This window comes from Trachurus trachurus, assembly GCF_905171665.1.
Source record: "Trachurus trachurus genome assembly, chromosome: 9".
NCBI classification, from domain to species: domain Eukaryota; kingdom Metazoa; phylum Chordata; class Actinopteri; order Carangiformes; family Carangidae; genus Trachurus; species Trachurus trachurus.
The window spans coordinates 14,240,231-14,252,290 of NC_139895.1; the positions used below are offsets into that span (position 1 = coordinate 14,240,231).

Genomic DNA, 12,060 nt, shown 5'->3' on the forward strand with positions numbered 1-12,060 from the left:
TAATCAGTGAATTCTTTAGTCTGTGAAACCTCAAAACACAGATTGCAACTTCCCAGTCTAAAGGGATTTCACACAAGATGATGAGAAAAGGAAATGAATACAGACATTTGAAAAAAAGTAACAACTATTCACTATATTTGTAGTAAAAATGACTAAAATGGTTAAACAGTTGTCAGAATACCTGATGGGTTGATTGACTAATAGATTAATCAATGCATAGTCGTTGCCCTATTTGGGTTAGTACTTAATTTTAAGCCTTAGTGATTTGAAAAATGATTTGATAAATCAAAAACAAGAAATAAATTAACCAGTAATGATCATAATTGCTAGCTGCTGCCTTGGCCTACAGTGTAACATTTAAGCTGCCGACACAGCTGATGCCAGGCTCATTTACTCTGATCTGATGTTACGTGTTAAAGAGATCCTGTCTTGATTGACAGCTATGAATGAGCTCCCGCCCCTGACTCAGGCCTCCTCTGATTGGCTAGAAGGTCGAGGCTTGCTCAGACGCTTTACATGGGAACATCTCTGCACTGCTGTCAGTCTGTTCAATGAAGTCACAGAAGCCTTTTGACGGCACCTCCTACACATTCATTCGTTTTGCAGAATATTTCAGCAAAGAAGATAATGAAAAATATTAGAAAAAATGAGTGACATACTGTAGCTCTTACGTACTTGGTAAGAATTTTAAAAACCAAGAAATGACCTTGTGTCTTGGCGAGCGAAGAAAGGGGAAAGATAAAATTTATAGAAAAGGTGCCTGCGATCTGTTCTGGTTTCCATGACGGTAGGGCCCCGTGCGGGCTGGCCCTCGTCTGCCAGTGGGTGTGTCACTGTCTCTGTGGGCGGAGGGGCAGTTGGCACCAGGGCTGGCAGTGTCACAGTCAGAGAACAGTCTGTCTCTCTGATCGACCCACCTCGCCCTCAGAGCACAATCACACTGTTATGTCTGAGGCCTCCTTCGCCATGGCAACATCACATGATAGCACTGAAAGAGTGGGAATCTTCATGCTGAGTTTGTGTCTTTATGTGTGTAGCTATTCATGTGTGTGTGTGTGTTGCAGCACCAGCATTGCTTACTGTAATCCACGTTACCGTCGAAACCTGATTTAAGCATGTCATTGATCAAATGCAGCTGATAACATGTTTCCCCCCCCCTTTTTTTTCGTTATTGACAAAAGTCAACGCCAAGACGGGAGCAAAGCAGGAAAAGGTCGACACGTGATAGTTGTTGTTGTTGTGGTTGTTGCCGTTAAAGTGCACATTAAGCAAGCTGCTAGCTGCGTGTCACTGATGGGAGATAGAAGCTGAAAACAAATGGAAGAAACTTGAGAAAAGCCGTTTCCGTGAGTCTCCTGATGATTTAATTTCACCATTTAAAGCCCTGGGAAAATAATCCAAACCATTTCAGCTCAATTAGACTAGCCTACTTTAAGAACCACTGGTGCAGTTTAACCAGATCCAAGTTGTGCGGACATGTAAAATACTTGAGGCTGCGTTTATACACTTAAATATTTGTGGGTATTTTTTTTCTTTTTCTTTCTGTTTTTGTTTTTTTTTCACATGTAGTATATGTGTGCAGCTGGTTTCAGGGAACTCCTGTTTAGTGGTGAGCTTATAACCGATAAAAATGCTGCCATCCCATCATGCACGTCCGTCCTCCTGTTACCAATGTCACGCAGGCCTGCATACTTCTATGACCTTAATAGCTCCTCCTGACCGACATGTCTTCAGTTGAATGATTGTGGTGTTTTTTTTCTGTCGTGTTGACAAATATCAGCATTTACTGTACAGTGAGCACTGACTCAGTTATTTAATCTCGCCGCCGGCAGCTATAGTCTTCCTGTTAGTTTTCCCGTCTTGGTTGCTTTGAAGAGAGACCCTCCCTTTGAGTGGGTGGACACACACAACATGGAAACTTGTGGCATTTTTTAAGACAAAGCTTCTGGATTCTCTCTTGGTGACGTTCCTAATGTCTATTTCACTTGGCAGTTAAAAGACAGTTTTAATTTAGACGAGCTGACGTGTCCAAAAACAATAAAATAATGAGAAGACAGTCAAAGATCACCACAATGATGAGCTGTGTTACCTTTTCAGATCACGTATATTCAGGTCAACAGGAGCTGTGTCTCAACTCAGGAGGCTGCATCCTTCAGGGGATGGCGGGAGGTTTTCGGCCTCTCATAAGTGATACAGACCGTGAAGGCCGACCTGAAATGATGTCTCGTCTAGAAATAAAAGGATTTACGTTGTGCCTCACCAACTGTGTCAACCGTTGCTGTTGGATTGCTAAGCAGGGCTCTTGTTGCCAAGTAACCTTGACAATGCGTAACTTGTCTTTTGGTTTTTAAGCAGTTGTACTGTTACTGTTGGGACTGAACTGCAAGGTTCAGGTTTGCATGGCGCCGGCTTTGTTAGAATAAACTGGCATGTAAACCACTCGACTACAGTTTGTCAAGTGTGGCTAACGTTAGCAATCCTGGCACCGGCAGCCGTCGTACGTCAACTTAGATCTTGCAGGTTAGCGTTGATTTGCCTGGCTGTAGTCGAGTGGTTTACATGCCAGTTTATTCTAACAAAGCCGGCGCCATGCAAACCTGTTTTCATTTTACCAGATCAAAATACTGCCACACGGCACTGATGTTATCTGTCCAACTTTTCACCTTTTGTTTGTTTTGAGAGCAGCTGTTTTGCATCTTATACATATTAGTTAATTAATTAGCATTGTACTCAAACCCACAATTATTTCAGGAAAGCTAGCCGACCAGTATGTAAGGAATCAGTCAAGCGTTAACACGCATCCCGATTGCTAATACTAATCCACCTACAATGAACCCAAACCACCTTAACATGTCAACAATTAGTTGTTTAATACCCTAGTTAGTGTGCGACTGCTTGTTTTATATCGTTTTCTCTGACCTGCTGTGTGATTTTGGCCTCGTTTGTGCTCTCCACTCGGGCCATGAGAGCCGTTTTGTAGTGTCTCTGGTGGCCTTCTGTAAGCGGCAGGGTCGGTATCAAAGCACTGTCACACAGAGCGCCTCTTGTTTGGGTGCTGGCCTGGTGTTAACTATGCTAATGACAGGCTCACTGCTCAACTGTGAGGCATTGTGGTTTTATTTATGGTAGGTAGAATGGACATTATTTCCCTGTTTTTCCTCATTTGAGTACATTTGTCCAACAGCACCCTTGTTGGCTTGTTTAATGAGTCATGATGTTGCCTCTAAGACCTATGGGGTCAGTTTGAGGTTTTGGAAAATGTTTGATGGCCAAACAGGAGAGGAAATACTGAGAGGTTCATGGGAAAAGTTATATTTGACATGCGGGATGATGTCACGTCATGTCAGTGGCACATTTTCTCATTTATTTTATTTTGCCCGCTTGCTACAAATCAGCTCTAAAATGACCAAAGATCTGCTGTCACACGCCGTGGGTGGGCCTGGGCAATATTGGATAATAAATCCTTTGTATGGCTCTCCTCTGCCCTCTTTTGTTGTTGAACTTTTAATAAGACATAACTTATTGTTTCCATGATTTTTAATTTGACAAAGAAGCCTTGATCTAGAAGAAGTCCACTTTCCTTTGGGATTCATGGTAGTAATTTTGTGGTTATGTGAACACAAACTGCTTGTGTGTAAATATTTAGTCAAATAATTGTACAGTTGTGACTTCAGAAACGTGTGAGCGTGTGTTCCTCGTGTTCACTAATGGGGAGGGAAAGCGGGGGGGGGGCTGAGGCGTTTTCTTTTGCACATGTGACCACTCTTGTGAGTTTGTAGAAATCTTGTTGTTTGAACAGGTGTGAGCTCACGTGTACTTTTTCTATAACTCTTAGCTCCGCACCAGAGAGTGAAGTGAAGGGTGTGACAACGAGCCCTCGGAGATGAATGACGAACCTGCCTGTGCTGGTCCGCGCTGTTATGTTGATAAAGTTACCGCCTATTTTCATTTGATTGTACGGACGGGGCAGGGCTCCATGTAAGGATGAGCAGCTGGCTGACTGGTCACTGCACTACACTCATGTGACACTGCTATTTCTAGCCAAATCATTCCTCCTCTCCACCGCCTTTAGCAACAAGAGCAAGTGGCGGATATGTGACACCTCAGAGAGCAGCGAGCCTGGAAGGTGGGGGCAGTTTGTCAGATAGAGTCTGGTGGTGGAATCTGTCCAGGGGCCACGTACGTTGTGTTGCAGGGTGTGGGCAAGAAAAGGTAGAACAATGGCATGCAGGGGGAACTGACTTTCACAATGTCGCCACAAATCTGTCATTTGTCAAATAGTGTTTGCACTTTTTTCTTTTTTTACACTCAAAATAAACACATGCACCGTTGGCTGACACTCATCCATCACAGCTGCTGCTGACAGGATGTCAAAAGATCAGGTGGTTTTTGAGGCAATAGGGTTTTTTTTTTGGTTCTGGTTCGGCGGCTTACGCAACAGCAGCAAACCATTTGGAAATATAATTTTCTCAATAGTTTTGTCCTTTTTTTCTCTCCTTCCTGTCATCTGAAATACCTCCTTGATGGATTAGTATACCCGCTCCAAAGCTGGCTTCCTAAATCAAACAATCAGGAATAAAAACTCCCTGTACCCTCGGCTGACCTCCCATATCCGTACTGTAATTGAAGATCCCTGCTGGCATGCTTGCAATTCGCACTTCTGGTATTGATAACCCAGGTGGTTTTTCTCGGTGTGCTGATCAGCAACATTACTTTTTTTTTTTTTTTAGAAAAATACAAGCTGCAGACAGTATTGACAACAAACGCTGTCAATCAGTGTGATCACCTCGTGGTTATGTAACAGCTCTGATCCCGAGCAGACTGGTCCCTACCTGAAGTGAATTATTTAAATTATCCTTTATAATTACATGTATTTGTATAGTGTTGAGGAAACAGTGCTGTGGTTAGATATGATGACTGCACTGATTCATGCCCTTAAGCTCTAACAAGCAGAGACTGCCTTACATAGTAATACTGTATTAGGGGGGCAATTCTTTTCTTTTGAGAGAGGGATTAATCAGGGTATTCAAACTGAGCGCAGGATTGTATAATTGGCAAATTGTATAATTGGTCTTCTTTCTCAATGATAGTCCGTAATAGAACCGCTTTGGAACGAAGTCTGGCACCGAAAATACTCCTGTACTACAAGACACCCCGGGGAAAAGCGTGAAAAGTGGAACGTGTGCAAAATAAACGCTGTCCTGTCCTTGTGCAAAGATGCTGTTCTAGGGTAATGTCAGGCCAGTAAATGATGGGAGACGAGGATTAAGTGTCTTTGAAAATCCCCAGGGTTCCCTGTACTGAACAGGTGATGACATATTCATAATGTTTCTCACATTCCTCCTCTGCTGTGGCTACACAGTCGGTGACCCCACCACCACCCCAGTAATGCTGAGAGGGCTAACCCACTGTGAACCGTGGCCACAAAACCTGTCAGCGTCCTCTTTACACATAAACACTTCTGTTTGTGACTTGCAAAAACATGGTAATTTTGTTTTTTCTTCGCCCAGGGCTGAACTTTTTAATCGTTATTTTATTATTTAAATTACCATTTTGTAGGAGTACGCTTCTTCTCTTTTTTTTCAAATTCTAAGCTGCAATTTTAATTATAGCTTACATAATTAACGGTGTCTGAATAAGCAGTGAAGTGAAAGTTTAAGGAGGTTGAACAAAAAAGGTTTAAGGCTAAAGGGTGTGTTATTACGTCTTTTTGCTGTGTGTGTGTGTGTGTGTGTGTGTGTGTGTGTCTTTTTGTAAACAGAACGAGCAGAAAGCTGACCAGCGGCAGTGACGGACAGCTGATGGACAGCCATGTCTGACTCTCCTTGTCATGCCACTGTTTTACGCTCGGCACCTGAAAAGCTCTTGACTTTGAGGCCTGCAGGGGTTTTGTTGCTGTGAGGCAGTCTGTCCTGTCAACCTGTGACGCTTACGTTAAAGTTATGCAACTCAAATGAAGAATGTCAGCATTTAAGGAGTGAGCAGCTGTTGCTCTGAAAGAGGACAGTGAAAATATGCATTCCGAAACTGTAGGGGGAGCGCTGTAGAGAAAAAAAGCGACCAAAACAGCGAAAAATCAAGCAACTTGCATAGTCCCCCTTTAACATGAGCAATAAGCTTAGCACTGGCTGAATTAATCTGCACTTCATTTGGACACAGTAACAACTTACTTCCTCTTCCACCATAGGACGTCTGAACACTGGCAATCGTTAAAATCATATGATATCACTCCACTGCTCTTCATTGTCATTTAATTTACAGGCAAAGTAGACAATAAAGTTTCAAATCTAAGTTACTCAACAGGGTAAATTATATTATGTACCTTCTCTGTACTGTCGTTAACAATTTTAAGTAAACCTGAGGTGTTGTAGAAGATGAATTAATTTTATCTTATATTATTATGACTACAAGTGGTCAAATATTCAGCTTTAATCAACATAGAGCCTATTTTGAATGTTAAAGAGGAACTATACAAGATTTTTACATTAACTATGCTACATTTTTACCTAAGAATAACAGCTTTGGAGTAATTGTGATGGTTAGATAAATGACCTGTAACTTGTTACAAGGGAGAATGGAGGCTCTCTCCCTTCCACCTAGCGTCTCTTGGCCAAAAACCAACCTTGCAAGATCAGAGCCGCTGACCCAGTGTCCCAGTTCTTGTCTCTCGTCTCGCGACAGAAAAGACTACGCAAATATACACGTACATATATTATAACGCGTATATGATATATAACGTTATCCACTGCTCCTTGGATTGCTTTCTCGCCGGCTTCGTTAAAATCAAATGCACATGGTCAGAAGGAGGGTTAGCAAAACAGTGGAAAAGCGACCGGACTTCCATAGTTCCCCTTTAAGATTTTCATTTTTGGCAAATTGACTTGCGTCTAATTGCCTGAGTTGTGGGAGGTCCTCTCCAACAAACATCTGCATCAGTTTATGTAATAATATGGAGACACTGGATGGCTGCGGTAACCTGGGTTACTGTTGTATCTTGTTGGTGTAAACCACAAACGCAGCTCTGGTTGGTTCATTCATAGAAAACAATGGCAATTTTACATCACAACAGCAGTTAGATATTTTCCTCAAATCGACATCAGTTTCTAGGAAGAGGCGAAAACCCGGCTGATGTGTTTGCCACGGTCTGAGGCCCTCGCTATTTATTTTAATGCAGCTTTATCTCGCTCCTCACTACGTCCTGATGTGTGGCAGTGAAGAGGAAAATTGGGGCGACGATGTATCTGTTCACACTCAGTTCTGCTTTAATAGGACAATGTTTCATGCCACGGCAGTGACTGGCTCGTTAAAAAGTCGTGTCGGGGATGAAATAAAATCTACATGCAGTTGGATCACTTTAGTGGAGGCAGTTGTTTATCAGCAAGTTTTTTAATGAGAACTATAGCCTTGCAGGAGATGCAGCAAAGACAAACCGGGAGAGACAGCAGCGATTTCTCGCTGTGGCAAATGGAATATGTGGTTTATTTGCACGTAAAATGGTATTTACAGCAGGGGAAACTACAGTGTTTTACTCCGTGCATTTAAAATTCTTGTGGTGTGTATATGTGAGGAGAAACAAGTAGGATTGGAGCTTCGCTGTGCCTCCTCCTGGTGTGTGTGTTGGGGCAAGATGACGCCCTGATTTGAGGCGATGGGTGGAAAAAAGTCTCGAAGGAAATGATTTTTCCCAACAGGATTAAAGGTGACCCAGGCAAGCCCACCCTCCTCCCCCGCCCCGTCTCTCTCCCTCCATTACCGGAACCGTAGCAGACCACTTGTCACAACGAGTTCCCTTCAGCGTCGAGCATGCTGCGACGGCACTCAGACACAAAGAAAGTAGCACATGTCACACACAGCCTCAAACCATGCTGTCCCCAAAAATATCTGTCTCTGCGGTCGGCACTACAGCTGCATTACAACATTTTTGTCTAATAATCCGAAATGGCGATTTTTTATTGTAGCAGTAATACTCACAATTTTCATGATTTTGTCACCTACAGGAGGACAGAACTGCTGGATTTAGTTTTAGAGCACTTGTTTCATAAAGTGGTCCCCCTGGTTGAGACCTGATTTGCCAACTTGCCCCACAAAACGCTAAAAAAAACGAGCACCTCTCCTTCAAGTTGAAAAGTACAGTCTGCTAGAGTTGTGCACCGTGCAACCCAACCTGCAAACATGTGATAGATAACAGTGGTCACACACTGTGCACTCTGTCATTTTAAGATTAACTCATTCATGCTTCAGCGCATGTGGTAACTGTTGTAACAGTGCAGATCCACGTCCCACCTGCCGTGCAGTATCTTCGCTCGGTTGACAGTCCTGGATTCGAGATTATGAATTTTTTATTCTTTTTATTTTGCACAGGTTGTTGTTTTTTGTCAGGAACCTGCCTGTGGGAGTTGAGAAATCTTTCATCCAGAAAGAGATGGCAGCTGTTGCACAATATAAAATCCTCAAAGCCTTTTAAAAAGTCCAACTAAATTCAACTTGCAGAGATGTCACTGGTGTTTGTGTTGGTTTTTCGTCAATGTTTTTCCATGGGATTTATTGTTGGGCAAATATTATAAAGACAGAAATACCTTCTCCAGTGGGAATATGACATACAGTTCATCTCCCATGGTGACGGCATGCTGCGCTGAATTCCCCAACAGTTTACAATTTATAGCATTGTTTCCAAAGCAGCTCTCAGCTTCCTTCTCCTCCCCTTTTTTTCTTCCCAAAATGCTACCTTTTGCTTTCTGAAGGATGAACCTTACGTTATAGTAAACAAAACAAAAAGATTTGAGCCAGGCTTTTTTAATTTTGTTTTGTTTTGTGGTGATAGGATATAATTCAGGAGTGACTTTCAATACCAAGCTCCCCTCATTTGAAGCTTGTTTGTTTTCTCTCGGAAACAAATTCAAGACTAAGTGCCCCCCTTGTGAGACCCCTTGATGCGATTAAGGCGGACTGCTGAAGTCGTCATGTGAAGCGCCATTCTTGCAGCTCATACAGCGGCCCGTCGACCCCCGTCCATCCACCCCCCGAGCTAATGCTAGCAGCACGTTTTCAAGCGTTACTCTTAGTTTTCACCTAGAATAACAGTGCTGGGGTAATCCGCTGACTCACTGACTCGCAGGCCTAATCCCAGCGTTTGTCTCGTGTCTTTTCTTCAACTGTGAGTGTCGGCTGCGAGCACCGAGGTTAAATGCTGGTTAATGCAGGGTGTGCATACGAGTGTGTGTGTGTGTGTTGCATGCAATAAGTGTCTATATGGAGGCTTGGCATTCCTGCAAAGAGGTGGCGGAGCACAGGACCCCGTGTTCCCCCCGCCACCGCCGCCGCCACGTCCACCACTACGTGCGCACAGCAGCAGGTCTAATCAAAGCACTCCATAATACTGTTAGCTGGGTCATGTGCTAGAAGCCAGGATTAAGAGCAGGAGGGCACAGGCCACTAGATCCAGCTTAGGAGGCAGCGCTCTTTCTCTCATTCTCTCACTCTCTCACTCTCTCGCTCTCTCTTTCACTCATTCTGTCTGCTTCTCTCTCTTTTTTTTTTGCCTCTCTACTCATCTTTTCACCTCGGATGTGCGGTCAGAGCTATCCAAGGTCACAAACGTCCATTAGACTCACAAAGTCGATAGAAACAACAAACACGTCTCACAAATCCGTAGTTTGTGTATCCACTTATCCCTCCCCCACCTCCTCTCTTTTTTTTATTCAATGAATTTTCCTGAAATCTGTCCACAAACTCTAAATACCATGACACAGCAAACCCGCGTGTGGCGTGCACACATCATCGCCTCAGTTTGTTAAAACTCTTGTCTCATGTGTCTAATTGTGTCCTTCCTTAACCTTTAGCCACATGCCGGCCCGCTGGCAGCGCGCTCACACTGTGGAGAACTTTCCCAGACAGCTGGCACCTCTTTTCACTCATTGTGGTCATTTTCAAAGAGACAGAGCTGTCATCAAAATGAGCACAGCAAATAATACAATACACAGCAGAGTGCCTGGAAATGTATTCAGTGTTTTTTTTTTATTTTTTATATCGGTAATTTATCTGGATCACTTTGCATAGATCTGCTGTGTTTGTGTTTGTGGGCGTCAGCAGCAGCAGGTAGCCCGCCGAGACGTCCAGAGCGAGGAGCTTTACAGTGTTTCCGATAATTGTGTTTCCGCCACATTTAGATCCTGTTTTTCTTTTTTCTTTTTTAAAGCTGGTCCAATCTCACAAATGGATCATGTGACACTCAGGTGCATGAAAATCACATGACGGTCATTCTGTATATGTCAGCGTTTGCCTCTTTGGAGTAAGATTTCATACTGTAGGTAGTTCAGTGTGGTCGGAAAACCGTAACAGAGACGATATAAGATGCATTTATCTCCAGTAGAGTGGACGCAGCCTGAGACGCCATTAATCATGTCGGTTCCTCTCCTTCCTCACTGAGTTTCTTGCCCTCCCTTTTTTTTTTATTGCTCTGCATTTTCAGCGATCACTAATACCGGCACCCACTTTGCCCCAGTAACACAATTAAATGCCTCCGAGGACGCCAGCAGTAGATTACCAGTCTCAGCGGTCAAGAAACAGTTGGGTAGGTTGGAGGCTCTGGCAGCGCTTTGTGAGCACAGAGCCAGATCAACATTTCTCAGTTTCCACACCTAAAAGAAGGAGAGATCGGGAGGAGGAGGTGGAGGTGGAAGGGGGTAAAGGCAAGGGGAGGGGGGCAGTCGTGAGGAGAAGGAAGGACAGGGGTTGAGCTGGACTCGTTTTTGCTACTGGACACCTGATGCTGATTCGTGGAAGTGAACTGGAACTGCCTGGCTGAGGCTGAGGGTGGTGGGAGGAGGAGGAGGAGGAGGAGGAGGGGGTGAGAGGAAAACAGAGCGAGAAAGGGTCAAAGGTAAGATGACTCCCACTCTGAGGAACATGGAGACGGATGGCCGAGAGAGAAGAAAGCCGGACCCCGACCTTAAAAAAAGCCACAATTGTTGGTACGTACCAAACCTGATTGTTGCCGCTATAGTCACATGATGTGAAGCCTGGCCAACAACACCAGGCCCCTCACTGATGGCAATAAAGTAGTTGGCTCTATATTCGTCTTTGAGGCGCATTTTGATTGGTCAATTAGGATCCCTGTTGTGAGCATGGTTTATTCTCAGAGGTGACTAATAGTTTCTGCCAGTCTATCAGCATTATTTTGAGCACTGCATCCTTTGTGTGGCGGCTATTTTGGCTGTAGTGCTTTTTTTTTTTTTTTTTTTTTCATTGTGTCATTGTGTATGAGAGTGTGTGTTTGTGTGAGCACTCAGCTGGATGTTTCCAAAGAATAATTATCAAATCCAATATTAATTGACTTTCAGGGTGGAAAAAAACAAAACAGACTACTAATTTGTTGAAATATGAATTATGAATTTTCACACCTCTTGAATGGTCATTCGATTGAATCTCTGCATGTCGTGTTTACTTTCATTTCTTCCATGAATTATTCACTGTGTTTTTTTTTCGTTTTTTTCCCCACAACCCTGTAGTAAAACACCACGGACAGCGTGAGCGTGACAGCGCACGGTGCGGCTGTCAGTTGAACAGACATTCGGACAGGGAGGAGTCGCTTCAGTCACTTTGCCATTTCAGGGTGAGGGAGTCAAACCCTTGCACAGTCTCCACTGAAACCAGAGAGAGCTGACCTTAAGAGTATTTAAACATAAGGCTTACTCAACACCCAAAGCCAGAGGAGGAGGAGGAGGAGGAAGGGGGGGCGGAGGGGAGGGGGGGGCTCGATTGTTTGCTGTTGTTACGCGGCCTGCTTCAGTGTTGCTAAAAGCTCACGTACTTGTTCAGTCTATGGAGTGTGTGAGGCTTTTTTGTCGTCCTTTTGGAGCTGGATTTCAGATGACGGCTCGCCCTCATAAATCTGCGTCACGCCACAGACGACCAACACTGATACGACACAATGGTCTCATCAGAAATGGTGACAGGAAGCAATTAGTGACCTAAAAAGACAATTAGTTAACTTAGAAGGCCTGAATGTCCACATGTGTTTTTGGGATTACGACCACATGTCGGAAAAATAGTTACATGGGG

General features: G+C 43.8%; 1 protein-coding gene across 6 annotated transcripts in view; it reads left to right on the forward strand.

The window, feature by feature from the left end:
• slc20a2 (solute carrier family 20 member 2) overlaps positions 1-12,060 on the forward strand; it is a gene marked incomplete at its 3' end in the record, with an annotated part of 49,070 nt that overhangs the window by 3,579 nt on the left and 33,431 nt on the right. The window contains exons 1-2 of one of the 6 annotated variants that reach the window (XM_083978444.1): positions 10,849-10,970; positions 11,508-11,611. The exons of 3 other annotated variants lie outside the window; for them this stretch is intronic. Of the gene's footprint in view, positions 1-10,848; positions 10,971-11,507; positions 11,612-12,060 lie in introns of those variants that run through there. 2 more of the 6 variants (XM_083978445.1, XM_083978447.1) reach the window with 2 other exon arrangements.